The following is a 15,661-nucleotide window of genomic DNA, read 5'->3' as shown; positions in this document are numbered from 1 at the left end:
AGGATATGCATTTACACTGACAGAGTAAAAACTGATGCACATTATTTATGAAGTCTGTTCTGTCAAAGTATGTTGGTTTTGATGATCCTATTCGAGTGAATGCCACCCTTATCTGTCAAGTAAGACACACACCAACCTAGTCCTTCTCTGAGGGCGGAAAAAATGGTCCCGAAAAATGCACACCTTCTTATTATAAATATATATCAAGGCGCGGTCAGGTAAGCACATAAGCCTTGATACATCCATGTTTTTAATTGGCACCATAGAAAAAAAAATGTGCCCAGCATGTGTGTGCACAATCACGTAGCCACAGAGACGTATTTGCAGTTTTTAAATCACAGTTTATATTTTCATTTCTGTTGGTGCTGGAGAAGGCAGAGAAATAACTGTCAGAATACTGGAAAGCAGCAAAGGGAAAAGCAAAGATATTCTTCTTATTTGTCAGAAAATAAGAAGTTCAGATGCATCTTGTCATTGAAACAGTTTTGTTCCTAATGCTTCATTTTTCCTCCTTGTAGTTGAAGACTATTATAGAAACTAATAGAGGTGGGCAGCAATCTGATTTTCTGTTGTATGTGTCATTCTGAGGTTTTGACAGGCTTTAGGTTTTCATAATGAAACAAAACAAAACCAGAAAAGAAGTTTATTGGGAAAGAGAATCTGATTTGTGGGTAGTTGAAATGTGTCATTCAGGTTCCGAGATTTACATTTTATAACAAGATAATCCATTTTCAGTTTTTCACAGAAAGAATGAGAATGATCAGAGCTTGTGTTTCTGTGAAATGTGTTATTTTGATTAATGAGGAAAAACGGAAAAAACATTCCACTGAAATATTTTTATTGTCTTGAACTTAAATTTTAAGTTTTGCAGGGACTCTGGCTCAGAGTACTGATATATGGCACTACAAAAATGAAGGAAGCTCCGTGACAGCATTAAGTTAATTTTGGATTTACTCCAAAACAGCTAAAAGCAATATTTACCTCTATATTTTTAATAAGAAAAAATGTGCACAAGGTACAAAATATCCTCAGAATCGCTAATAAGAAGGAAGAACAAATAGAAAAGAGGACTGAAAAATATCACAGCAAGGAAAGGATCTATACATGAACCAACATTTGAGATTTTCATGGAGTTTAATGAAGCAAACATTGGAGATTTTAAAAGATGACAGCAAACATCCGTTTTCTTTACTTGTACTACTACAGTTTCTAAAGAATCTAACTGGAGATCAGGGCCTTCTTGACTGAGAAGATGCGTGAACATTACAGCAGGAACAGTAAATATTTTTTCGCCTCAAATTTGCAGGTATTCTTAAAAAAATGAAGTCCTTGAATATTATTCTTTTTTATCAATGACAATTTTCCCATAGGTTCCCAGAGGAAGTGTTCTCAGGGCAGGGTGTGCGTGAAAATCCAAATATTGTCTATTTTTAGTTAAAATAATTCATATTTAGGCAAAATTTTGCTTCCAAGTGCACTGGCTGAAATCAGAGCAACCTCACTAACCTAGGAAAGCACAAAATCTGTTCACCCTCTCAAATCCATAACTATAGTTGAAATCAAATGCTGTGCTTCACTTTTCAACTCTGTGTAGTTAATCTTGAATCTCCATCTGCTTAAAACCATTTCACATCAACTTGTACAATTTCTGCAGCTTTCTAAGCAACAATTCAAAAATGAATTTTACTCCGAAGCATTAGATTAGACCTGCTTACTCCAGTTTTACAATGACAAATCTTCAACAGGCTATGTAGATGCATGATCAGAATACACAACGTTAATCAGGACTATAATGTAATCCTGTTTAACATCTTTGTCAGCGACATGGACAGTGGGATTGAGTGCACCTGCAGCAAGTTTGCCAACAACACCAAGCTGGGTGGTGCGGTCAACACACAGGAGAGCAGGGATGCCATCCAGAGGGACCTTGACAGGCTTGAGAGGTGGGCCCGTGCAAACCTCATGAAGTTCAACAAGGCCAACGGCAAGGCCTTGCACCTGGGTCGGGGCAATCCCAAGCACACATACAGGCTGGGCGGAGAGTGGATTGAGAGCAGCCCCGAGGAGAAGGACTTGGGGGTGTTGGTTGATGAGAAGCTCAACGTGACCCAGCAATGTGCGCTCGCAGCCCAGAAGCCAACCGTATGCGGGGCTGCATCAAAAGAAGCGTGACCAGCAGGTCGAGGGAGGTGATTCTCCTCCTCTAGTCCACTCTCATGAGACCCCACCTGGAGGGCTGCGTCCAGCTCTGGGACGCCCAACAAAAGAAGGATGTGGACCTGTTGAAGGGGGTCCAGAAGAGGGCCATGAAGATGATCCGAGGGCTGGAGCACCTCTCCTATAAAGACAGGCTGAGAGGCTTGGGGTTGTTCAGCCTCGAGAAGAGAAGGCTCCCTCTTAGCAGCCTTCCAGTACCTGAAGGGAGCCTACAAGAAAGCAGGAGAGGGACTTTTTACAAGGGCATGTAGTGACAGGGCAAGGGGTAACGGCTTTACACTGAAAGAGGGTAATTTTAGGTTAGATATAAGGAAGAAATTCTTCACTGTGAGGGTGATGAGGCGCTGGAACAGGTTGCCCAGCGAAGTTGTGGATGTCCCATCCCCAAGAGTGTTCAAGGCCAGGTAGGATGGGGCTTTGAGCAACCTGGGCTAGTGGAAGGTGTCCCTGCCCATGGCAGGGGGTATGACTAGATGATCTTTAAGGTCCAAACCGTTCTGTGATTCTATGATAAAATCTGAATGGATTAAGCAACTCCAAGTCCTTTCTCCATTATTTCCACCAGCCAAAGATGAAGAATAATTTTCAGGTCATTCAGACTTCATGCAGCAAATTATGGAAGCTCTACAGAAATCAGGATGCAAAATTTCGCTAATGATGAGATTATATTTTTGAGCTAGGGTTGAAAATAAGTGCTATGTGGGTGTTGGAATCAACACGGTGAGATATGACTTCCTTAATTACTCATTGTATTGAAAGCCATTTGTGAACAAATGCACATGCATAAATTATCTCTCCTTGGTTAGTAATGCCCTGTTTTAGGTCCATTCAGTAACAGAAACAAGCAGTTTTTCTAGTGATTCATGTTGCAGATGTGTTGTAAGTAAAGCCAGATCTTATTAGCACTACTCTTTTCCTCTTTCTCTTGCACACTGTGAGCTCAGTAGGTCATTTTGAGCTACAGCTAATATTTGTTCCGCATAAATTGTATTCAATTTAATAAATATGATTCAATAAATATAAAGAAAATGAAAAGTCATTTTTAAATAAACTGAAAGTGAGGATTAGTGAGTGTGGAAGCATTCGGGATTGCCTTATCTTTTAAAGCTAGTATTGTCCAGAAATATTAAAAAAAACCCATAGTGTAAAGATCTCACCTAATTTATAGTCACAGATGTGCTCTCACCCCATGACACACAGGCTCCTGCAGTGGAGAGCTTCAGTGACTGGTGGATCAGATACTTCTGCCCCCATGGATTTGGACTCTGAAATTTGGTCCACTTGTGCTTTCATTAATGAATAGAGGGGGAGAATACCCAAGTCTTAAAATACCTCTTTCCATCAAAAGAAAATTTTATTAATGGGTTTCAATTACAAAATACTTAATATGCTTATTGGGACCAAACATACCCTTCATTTTAGAGATACAAAAATCAGCTGAGACTGTATCTGATGAAACTGGAGAAGCTGAGCAAGTATGTCAGCGGTCTACATGTCTAATGAAAAGGAAACTTATCATCTAGTGCCAGCTGTGAACAAAACAAAGCAATTATCACCTCCATATTTAATAAACAGAGAAAGGAAAGCAAAAAAATAACCGTGGATCTGTTCTTCCTGCCATTTCATTAACAACAACAGTCCCCTGAAGTAGTTGCCACGCATTTAGGAAACGCTTTCAACCTTTGCTGTAATATTTGCAATAATATTTTTTAATTTAAGCATAATCATAATGTTGAATTTCACAAACAGCAAATAGTACTTTCCAATGGCATCCTCACTATTTATAGCATTTTCCAGAGAGTGTGTAGACTCAGACAGGAAGCCAGCAATATTTACAAAAATTTCACCATGTGAGAAAAAAATGTTAGGGAACAAGTGTAAAGCATGAAGAAGAGGAATGTAAATGTCCTTATAAAATATACCAAAGCTGTTAATTTTATTATGGCAAAGAGTACTTGCTAATGACTAGAGGGAAAAACTTTCTAAAAAATTAAGAGTTTGCTCGGAACAAGAGATCGATTTCTGTTTGCTAACTGGGTCTAATGAAAACAACTGCCAATCATGTTTGTTAATAAGAACATGGAGCAGCTAAAATAGAGCTAAAATGTTGAAAGGCAATTCAGTGCTAGGTGCTACAGGTTATGAGAATATGCTGCGTACATCAAGCAAAGCTGATAAAATGTGCCTGAACTAAACTCAGTTATGCTTAACAAAATGTCATCGAATTGCACCGAAGTCAATACTGTCACCTCACACCCACATTAGCACAGTGAAGATCAGAATCTGTTCTCATGTTCTAACATCTCAGTCAATAATATATACATTTTTATTTCACATTTCTGGTTTTAGATCACATATGCTGCAGAACAAAGAGAGGTAGTGACATTATTGGCTATGAACTGTATACCATCTATTACTGTAACTGCTATTATCATGTGACAGTACTGAAAACGCTGTTACAGAATAGCTGAGCAAATAAAAACAGCCAATAGGTGGAAAATCAGAATGGGACCACAGAGGATTTGCTGGAAACCACTCATACAGCAGCAGACAATGAAGGCAACTCTTTATTGAAAGACAGGTTGCCTTGCTGTTTGCGGTAGCTTTGGGACATTTAGCAAGCATCTCATACACTTAGGAGTTGTATTTGTATTTTATTTGTTTAAGAAAAGTCTTTTTTTTTTTTTGGTAAATGGTTTACTTACGCCAGCAATTATCGTTATACTCAGTGATGTCTTGTTTTACTGGGAAGGCCTTTTTAATTCAGTGAGACTGCTTGGACAGCGCTGCGTGCCACTAAGTATATTTGTCTTATTTTGAATAAGAATTTTGATCAAATGTCCCATTTCTCCCAACTACCCCATCCAGTCTGCGAGGAGTAGTCGAAGCACCCAGTAATTAAAAAAACCAAAACAACCTACGTCAAAACTAGGAACTCTTTGTGCACTCTCAAAAAAAAACCAGATTGGACTTTTTTGTAGATGTGTCGGCAGAACCCTGAATTATGCGTTCAAGTAAAATTCTCATAGAAGTTAACAGGTCAGATCACCATTGTTTCACACAGGAAACTGGGAGTAACCTGGGGAGTCCACACCGCTTTCACCAGGCTGACAGCGAAGCTTGGTCTGTGTGGAATATCCAGAATTTGTGCCCCTGTTTTGTATACACCTCAGTGCCTTGGAAAGCAATACTTTTCCCCTTAACTTTGTCCTTTCTAGTTGGAGAATATTGATCTTTACCCGCTCTCTGTTTTTCATGGAGTACAGCAAACACCATAACATTTTATTTATGTCCTTGCTTCTAAGTTGCGTTTGTCTCCCAGAGTGGTCAATAAAGGGCTTGGTTGTCATTCTCTGAACCTTGTCTGAACCCCTAATTGACCTCACCGGGTTACCCAGTCCCACACCATTGTGGGCTACTGTCACCCTTAACAGCCGTTGTTTCAACTCTATATTCTCTAATCATATACGGGACTGCGGTGTCTTTACCAGGGAAATATAAATCTTGTTCCCAATCCCATTAGAATAAACAGAAGAAAAATCCTATTTTTTTTTTTTTAAAAAAAGGGTCTGCATCAAGTCCGTAATAGCTACCTTCGAGTGAGGGAAGCATCAGCTCAAAAAGGGATCGGTAGGAGGACGTGTGGAGGGAAGAAAAGAATTTCCTTATTTTTGGATTGTGTGTGATGCAGAAAAAAGCACAAGGGACCACGCGGTGCATGGAAGCGTTGCTCCTCTTTCCGAAAGTGAAGGAGCCTCTGGAGTAGGTGAGGTTCACGATGACCCACTACTGAGCTGCGGGTGGGGGCGACTGCGTACACCCCTTGGAACGCGTAATGCGGGCTGTGGCGACGGCAGCACAGGTTGCACAAAATGACGTCAATTCTGTCAATGTCTTTAAACGTAGGTGAGGAATAAAGAGGAAAATCCTGGGAAACTTTTAGAATGGGGATTTCAAGTCACATGTAAGAAATGTATGTTCAGTAAGAGCAGCCTCTACATGTGCACTCTGTGTCAGTTCATGTTGAGTTGGCAGCTGTTTTGAGTAAAAGCCACTAAGAATATGTTCGTATTTTCTAATGTGCTGTTTGGGGCTTGATACCACTTCACACTGGTTTTATACCAGATAAACAAAAATGTCAAGTTCTAGTCACTGAAGAATTAGGCCCTGTGGCTTCCAGCTATAGACAGGACTGGGACAACCTCCTCAGCTGAGGCCAAAAAATACACTCTAGCAGGTAACCAAGCCAGAAGAAGACTACAATGTAAAGCTGAATTTCATTCCATAGTAGCATATTTTCATACTGTATAACATTTTATCAATTCTACTAGCCTTTCCACTATCAAAAATTTTTTTTTCCCCTTTCTTTCTTTCCTCATGCCAGTGATAACGGCATTTGGCTTTTTTTATCCTGGCATGATAATTTTGCAGTAATCTTTCCTAAATCTCAGCATGTTCTCAGAAAGTAAATGGTGGCATAATTTATCACTATTGAAAATGCATTTTGTGCCATGACAGTATAATTAGACATTCTTTTCAGGAGACATATTAAGTATATACCAATGTATTAAAGCTATTGTGCTGCAGATCCATTTAGTTGATTTATTCCTTGTCTCTGGCTACCTTGCCGTATCATGATACCCACACAATCATGCATTCTCATTGCAAGGAAAAAAAAAAAAAGCTCATGCAAGGAAGCAACACATTGAAAGAAACAGTATCCGTAGGTTAACTAATTCAAGAGGGAACAGGATGCAATTTGGCTGCACTTTTGTACCAATTCAGAACACATTAATTATGCAGTGATCAAAATAGTTTCACATGCATAATGCTGACCTCATTCACTAGAGGGCAACAAAACCCCAGTTTAAAAAGCCTCCACCTTCTACTTTCAATGACAGAGCACTTTTAATAAGATGCTGCATGGATTTCAGAATGAATACCCTATTAATTTCACATAAGTGCAAAGTTACTTCTGAAAAGCCAGTTAGGCTGTTGAATATACATGATCTAGCGTCCCAACAGGTGCCAGGAAGACATTATTCGAGTGATAGCCCCCCGCCCCTCAGCACCACATCAGTGGGTGTGTTCATCTGGGCATTATTGTTCCACTCGGGTTACCCGAGCGAGCTCCATTTCATAAAGCCCCCTTGAAGGATATACTGGTTTTGTAGATCAAAGCGTGTGGGCTTACCTAGAGATCATAAAGCTACCAATGTTCAAGCTACTTAAACTGCAGTAATGAAAACCTGTTATCCATCTGACTGGGCTTTGCTTTTCATCAGCATGTTTTGGGGGGCTATTTTCCCTGCCCCTTAGATGCTTCTTATGACATTATCTTCTCATTTCGACTAAAGAGGATGCATATTTTCATGCTTAACCAAAACGCAGTAGACAACCTTTGCTTGTAATTTTTAAGGATGTTAGGAACTCTGAGATAGTTGATACTATCTCTGCCAACAGTCTAACAACTAATTAGTTTACTATGGGCCACCACGTTAGCTCTGCTAATTTAATTTTGAAAAGTTCACTCTGCATAATAAAATCTGGTTGCTGGATCTCCTCCTCGAGTTGTAAATAAGAAATAGCTATTACTGTTATGGTCTATTGAGAAAGGGCTTCATACACTGTGAAAAAATGATTACACAGACACAGACCCAACCAATTGAAAAATAATGATGTGAATTTGTCTTTTGTCCTTAGATGCAAATAATGGCTAATGCAAATAAACTGCCAGAGAAGTATTTTTATGTGCTTTTTATAGCACGAATGAGAATATTTTTAACGCATTTTTGATGAATAGCTGAATAATTTTTTTCACTGGTTTTGTTATAGAAGATGATTATTAGGACCAGATGCAAACACCCATCTTTTAAAGCAATTGCTCCCAGAAACAAATCCTTGGCCTCTCCTTTAAAGCGTTGACCAGATATATACAATGCATTCTTGTGTTTGAGAGGCAGTGCAAAGATTAGGAAGGAGGAGGGGGGCTCGGAAGGGGAGAAAGGGGAGAGATGTACAAATACTTTTTTCTATTACACAGTTGACAGCCCCTTGGGAAAACAAGTCTAAGAAATGTGCAACCTTGAAATGTGTGCATGCTGCAAGGGATATTTTCAATGTGAACCCTGTGTTCTGATTTTCAAAGCCCTTAATCATTTGGCTCTGCCGTGGAAGAGGTGTATACTGAAGCTCCTAAAACAAGCAGAAAGGGTTTGATTTCGTTTCCTTCTCCTTGCAGAAAGGCAGAGGGTACTATCCCTGCTACACCATCTTGGCAGCGCACTGCAGCCTACACGTCGCATGCCTAGTTAGCAATATTCTCCTCTCCAAACAGTACAGCATGACATGTCCCCCTTCCCACCAAAGTATTTAACAATTTCCTTTGAAATGCAACTCATTATACAAAAGCAGAACTAAATAAAAAATACTCCAGAGAGAGAACAGATTGCTAGATATAGATTAGATGTGCAGTCTAATCCTTCACAAGCATTAAATATTTAACATAATCACACCACAGGTGACAGGAAGATGTCTGCATTGTTTAATTAGACTTAATTAAACATAAGGAAATTCTAATACTAATTCAGGTCTAGCTTTTAAATTGATTACAAAACTTGCTTTTTAAAGTACTTTTGTATCCGGAGAAATGCATTCTTTCCTTCATTAGCTGGGGAATCCTGGCCATGCAATGCTCAGAACCCATGAAGAGACGATCTGTTGTGTTCAAAAGCCCATGGATGATACTAACTTTACTCTGCTGGGTTAAGGACGAAGCCGAAGGACTTGGCACTTCCAGCATGCTGTAATGCCCTGATCTTTTTGCCATATTTTGTATAAACCATTACACTCGGGACATCATTTTTTCCTATTGCATCTTTTATGGTCGTATTGTTTACAAGAAAATATATAGAGCATTTAATTATGAGGTGGACTTAATGTTCTATAACAACTCCTGTATGCAATACATTGCCTCTGGAACTCTGCTCACAACTCATGTTAATGCGACACATGAAAAAAACCCACTAAAGAGTGTAACAGAGAAGATGCTTTGCAAGAGGAGGGTAATATCTAATGCTATGAATCATTCCCTGATAATATTCCCACGTCTCCCCGTTAAAATTATGGTTCAGAACTGCATTTAAGCACAGACAAATACAACATGTATTGTCAAAGAACCAGAGACAATTTGTGGCGTACTACTTTGTTCCCTGGTCATCCTATTTAGTGACATTAAGTGGAATAGCCTGATAAGGGTCCAACCCAAAAGGAGTATCCTCATGATTGGATTAGAACATAAACTATAATTTCCTCTAACAACTAGAAGTTAGAAAGCATTAAAGAAATCAAGCCATAACCTTTCTGGAAATAAATAAATCAATTCAGTGAGCACCAGCTCTGCTGGGCTGCCAGTCGCTTGATGATCAAAGCCAGTTGCCAAGATTACCAGACTCATCGCTCTATGCTCTTCTGGTGATATTATATACCACTGTACGTTAGACAAACTCTTGTATTGATGCAAAGTTGCAACGTAAGTACTACAGCTCTAAGCTTTTTTTTAAAAGCTCTTTTGTTTACTGTATGCAATGCCTCCTTTCCTTCCTCTCTGGTTTCTGGGTCACAGCAGCTAATTTTTTTTGGGGGGGATGCAACTTGTGGAAATGGTATGTGCCGAATTTTGCTCTCCAGTTACATATTCTCTGAACACAAAAGCCAGAGCTACTCAGGCGTTCAGCCTCACTGTGCTTCTGCTTAGTAAGTGCACATCTCACATGATGGGATGTTGTGAACTATGCATGTGCACATACAGTTTTTTTATCTGGATCTATGGGACAGAACTTTAAGCCTCTTCTTTAAAAAAAAAAAAGATCCATATTGAAGTGCTGCTGTAAGTTTGGAAGAGAGAGGGCATCTCTCCCATGAAGCGGCAAAACACCCATAAAAACATTACAACAATAAAAACATAAAATGCAGGTAAGTAACCCACAAACTCTTGCTCTGGTCACACACAGCAAAGGACTATTTCTTTTGCTGACCTCTGGCACAAAGTGGTTAAGGCTTTCTGGTTTTTGCTAGGCTAGCCTTTGTCATCTGGTGGTGGTGAATCACGCTCTACTTATCTTTCTGAGTCCTTAGCACATACAGTCATCTGGCATGTTTCTGTCTGCTTTGTTAGATAACACAGCTGATGAAAGCTATAAGCATATTCATGGGGTGGTATCTTATTCGCTATTGTCCCAGTCGAATTAGGGTTTATCTACAGAGAATAATTGGATAGGTTCTGGAAATTGCCACACTTACAACAAAGAACAGATAGTAAGCTTCCAGGAAATATATTTTAAATGATGGGTAGAAATCAAGGGCAATTTCTATTTTAGGCAGTTTTTTCCAGGAAAAAAAATAATGGAAACAAAATTCTACAAACAGAAAGATTAAGACTGTCAATCAGAGGGGAAAATAAGAAGGAAGTATGGTGCTAGGAGGACACTAACAGAACAACTGAAAATGAATGAGCAACACAATCCTTCCACATAGAAAGTTGTAAGCTATTTTAATCCTAGACACAGGAGACTCAATTTTGTGAGTTAGGAACTTCTTACTCACAGTAAATTAGGTAGAAATCGGGAGCGTTAGCACCTAGCAGGAGGTATTCGGCACCTGAAGGGAGTGGATTAGACCATGGAGGTGATTAATTCCCAGTTACACAAACTCAGCTCAAGGTTGATGCAGGATATATATTTTAGGGCCCTGCTCTATAGAAGGTACATTGATAAACTAGAGACACTACTGAGGAGAGCAATAAAAATGATAAAGTGGACACATTGCTTGTCCTAGGTAGTCAGGTTGAATGAAATGGATATGTGCCGTATGGAAAAGCAGTCACAAAAAGGGGACAGGGCACCGGCATATAAATGACTGAAGGTTAGTAACTGATACTCCAGCGAGAGATTAGTGCATTTTAAGGAGTTAAGACACAAATTCCAGAAGAGTGTGATCCAGTAACAGCAGTCTCTATGGGTGCTAAGACCATCCCACAGAAATCCAAAAGGTAAGGCAATTCATAAATATGTCACAGAAGTTTTTTCCCCATGTGTCCCCTGCCTGGAGAGAAAGGAGAAGCAATGAGCCTCACCAGGAGGAAATCCTGACTAATCCTCTCCTCCCCCAAGCCCCACCGTACAGGCACCGTTGCAGGACGAGACAGCAGGGGGGTGACCTGCCCACCCCACCCAGCCCCATGGGGGTATGTTCACCGGCACCTCCCATTCTACCGCCGTGTGCCTGAAATGCCAAGTGATGCCCACAGGTGAATACAGGCAGCAATGTTCTCTTCAGGCAGGCCAGAATTATAGTCACAGTTTGGGCTCAGAAAAGCCAGAAAAGGGAAAATGTAATATAGCAATGGGAAAACGACTTTATGCGAGTTTCCCTGTTACCAGTCCAGCAGGAGAAGAGAACAAATGGTAGAAATGACGGGGCAGGAGGCCCGCGGAGACATTGCGTGTACCATGAGCAGTGCTACCAATTCTGTTCTCATTCACAGCCTAAGTCCCAAATATCTTTGATACTGTTCTGTTAGATAAGCTTGCGTTACAAAGCGTACATAATCAACACATTAATACAATGATTCAACTTTCTGTTTCAGAATAAGCCACAATGTTTGGGTTTTCTACCTTCTATAAATCGTTTCCAGCATGAAAGCACCTGTGTAGGGCCAACTACGGATAAGCATTAAGAGATCTTACACATCCTTTTGTAGGCTGGTCCCCACCAGTGTGTAGGTTTCAGCTCTACCACAGCCCCTCCCTGGAGGACACCTGGAATCCACATCTTTGTACCACAGTTTCAATAGGGTAATATTAACGTTTAAACTCTAATGGAACTTTTAAAATCCAATACCATTAACATATTATTAACAGCTGTGTCTAGGCAGTCATTTTCATCATTTAAATATATTTTGGGGGGGTGTGGGAAGGTTTGAGCAATTCAGGGGAAATGACAATTCAAAGTTGATTCAATCCTGAGGTTTTTGTCAAGCAAAACTCGTATACAATTAAAGTTAAAGTGAGTTGGCCATTACCAGGACACAGCATGTGCTGCATAAATGTCTTCTGACAGCGTACACTCTTGCTGAACGTAAAACCCATAAGGAATGACATATGCTGGGCCTGCGCTAAGTCCCACCAGCATATAACCAAATTAATATTTATTACACAACCCCATAGCCTTTCAGACTTTTGAGTTGTCAATACAGACATTTTGAGGTAAAAACCTCAATCACTAGCATTTATCACAAAACTCTTATAAACATCAAAAGATAGTTCATCTGTTGATGAACTTTGAACTGTTGAACTTTGTGTTGGCAGCAAAACCAGATAGAGATTCCTGTTGTTCTAATTACTAAATCACAGACATCTAAACACTTGAAAAAGACCCTTTAGCTTTTGGCTGCAGTTCTGAGACAGCTGCTCTGAGGCCTTCCAGTAGAAGGCAGCGATGTGCAAACACACCAGACAGTCTAGTGCGGAGAAGCTTCTTCTTGCTGGCATAAAATGCCAACTTTAGCAGCTGCTTTTTAAACTACTACTGTGTGATGCATGGTCCTGAGTAGAAGAGAAAATGAGCAACGTTTCACTTCTTCGGGTGCAATCCAGCTACTTATTAGGTATATAATTTGCAAATGAATGACGGGTTTTATCAACTTCCTCATTGCAAATAAAATCCAATCCCAAATCCTCTAAGATACAACACAGTTCAATACTTCTTCATGCTTCTTAAACTACTTGCAGCTATTCTGAAGCTCCTAAGCTTTCAGCGTTTCACAACACAATCATTCCTGGCTCACAGAGAGAAAAATTTGTACATATTACACAGCACTCTAACACATTCTGGCATTTTTAACAACTAAAGGGCCTGAGAAACAACCCTCTGCCCCTCCCCAAAGATAGCAACACACAACCAGAACTAAAAAGTAAAATTAAATACAGTTTATCTCCCTGATGACATATCTATTACATATACCAGATTGGAAGAAGTTTACAATAATAACTTTTCCTCTATAATACGATACTTATTTCAAGCCCTTGAAAACAGAACATAGTTCAGAACATTCTTGCTCCCAGCCTGAGCCCTCATTCCTCTTTAAATTTCAGCCTTAGTCATAATCCTTAGCCTGGCGTATTCAAGAACAAGCACCCCATCTCCCACATAAATTCTTCTGGATTTCCAAGAAACATAGATGCCAGCTGAATTTGACAGTAATAAGTAAACCGTGGGTTCAGTGAGAGGTTTCTGATACCACAGTGACTTACTTTAAGACTTAAATTGCAGAGCAATAAGCTAAACGTACGAAATACAGGCATCTCTGAAGCATTCTATTTAAGCATTTGTTCAGGTAAACGTAACCAAATTGGTACTTTGATTTTTGTACTTACGAAAACAGATTTTTCCAGTTGTGCCGTTGCTTATAAATCAGAACAGAAATTCCAAAGAGCCAAGCGCTCCTTTTAGACACGTCAGTGCTCAGATCTACTCAGCACATCTCCTGTATATGATTTACTGAGGTTTGCAAACAGAGTCAGAGGACTCTGAGTCAAGCGATTCTGACCCGCATCCACCCAGTGAGTCAATGGGTGTTGTTATTGCTGCATCATTCTTATTAAGCTTAATACAGCTTTGCTGCTCGATACACCTTTTAATAAGTACCACCACATATTGGCGGGATGTTGCCAACACTGAACACTGTCAAATTAATGCAGTTAAATGCAAGGTCTTTGTTTACAGTGTGAAAATAAGCCGGTGTTGAACAAACAAGTAGGTAAACATTTACAAAGCTGGAGAAAAGACTGCATATCTAAAGCTGGGGCAAGGGTGGTGCATTCCTTTCTCCTTTAAGAAAAACTAGCACAAAATTATTCTGATGCAGTCACTTGACGTAGGGTGACTTTTTATGGTTTTCATTAGTTTTCTTCATGGAACTAAGTGAACTTGAGTAAAGCGCCAGAAGGAGCACTGCTTTCTGAAAATATTTGACTTGAAAGCAAAGATGCTTTCTGTATAGATAACGAGCTCATCGAACAGACATCCGGATAACACATTTACATGAAGACTGGACTGAATATAGCACAGCAAAAAGAAGAGACAGCACATAGTTACGCTTAGATGGAAGGTTTGGCTCCTTAACATCTCTGCACTCCTTCACATCAAATCCTCAACAATGGTTCTCTGTGATACCACCAAGAAAGGAAAGCCTCACCTCACATCCCCAACAGGTATCAAACCCCTCCAAAGCAACCAGATGCAAAGGGATTGTAAGGCTCCGCCATGAGCGTGCTGACTCAGGCAGAGATGAGAGTGAGCAAAGGGGTGGGAAGCTTTGTGCAGTCCCATTTTTCCTCACACCTTTGTGAGCAGCTTGGGTCTTTCTCAAAGCACTGGTTTTATCAGGGTCTTATTCAAAGCAGTTTTCTATTGCGACCTCATTTAAGTCAATGGGACATAAAGGAGCAAAGTAAAGCAAATATGTCGGAGCTGTATTCTTAGCAGGCTGAACTCAGACCTTCTTCAGCCAACACAGTTTTGGAATTCAAGTTCATCCCCATGAGAGACTGTCCACGTGAGGATATTATTTCAAGGAAGGAAAAGAATCCTGTACTGCTTGTCATGTCCTGAGCTTACCGCACTGACAAAATGTGTCCTGCCAGACTGCATCTGGAATCAGAACTAATTATAAAACAGGTGAAAATGCAGAAATATGCATACTTAAAGCTTCATGGGCCAATTGCAAAACATGCCATTCATCCTCTCCATACCACTAAAATGGGATTACATTCAGTGCCAGTCTTATTCCTGGAGCTTCTGCTACTATTGACTGACTTTGACAAACATCCCATCACATTTTTGAAAAGCAAAGGCTGGTATTGCTGTACTGTGCGTCCTGCCATGAGCAGCCACTTTAGCATCAATGATATCCTAGTGCACTATTTCTTATGAATGGGGCATTGAAAGCCCACATACATGAAGGTATTTTGCTCTGTGCAGATCAAATACAGAAAAAATGAACATCAAGCTATTTGCATTGACTAAATCAATCACCTCAGCTATATCAGAGCAGAGACTTTCTCACGGCCATTAGAGAAAGGAATATGGCCATGTCAGACACCAGAGCTCCCTTTTCAGCAGAGAAGGCAAGATACTGATACATAGCAAAACGCAGGGACTATTCCAAGATTATAGAATCTGTTTCTCCTCTTGCCCACTGAAAACAATAATCCTAATTTACAATGGACTCTATTAACAAGAAGGAAATTTTGAGATCCTTCAACCTCAAGCCCCTGCCTGCTCAAGGGCCGCGTCCCAGCTGATGATTAGCTGGCTTGATGATCCTAGAGGTCTTTGCCAACCTTAATGATTCTATTATTCTATGATTTAAGACAACCATATT

At 40.0% G+C, this 15,661-nt stretch overlaps 1 protein-coding gene across 1 annotated transcript in view; it reads right to left on the bottom strand.

Annotated features, from left to right (window-relative positions):
* CDH4 (cadherin 4) overlaps window positions 1-13,866 on the bottom strand; it is a 516,102-nt gene extending 502,236 nt beyond the window's left edge. Inside the window, exon 1 of the mRNA XM_064465346.1 lies at window positions 13,653-13,866. The gene's annotated coding sequence lies outside the window, so the exon portion shown is untranslated. The remainder of the gene's footprint in view (window positions 1-13,652) is intronic.
* Between the last annotated feature and the right edge of the window lie 1,795 nt (window positions 13,867-15,661).

Source organism: Phalacrocorax carbo, chromosome 14 (genome assembly GCF_963921805.1).
Source record: "Phalacrocorax carbo chromosome 14, bPhaCar2.1, whole genome shotgun sequence".
In the NCBI taxonomy this organism is placed as follows: Eukaryota; Metazoa; Chordata; class Aves; order Suliformes; family Phalacrocoracidae; genus Phalacrocorax; species Phalacrocorax carbo.
This window is presented reverse-complemented; position numbering and strand designations above follow the sequence as displayed.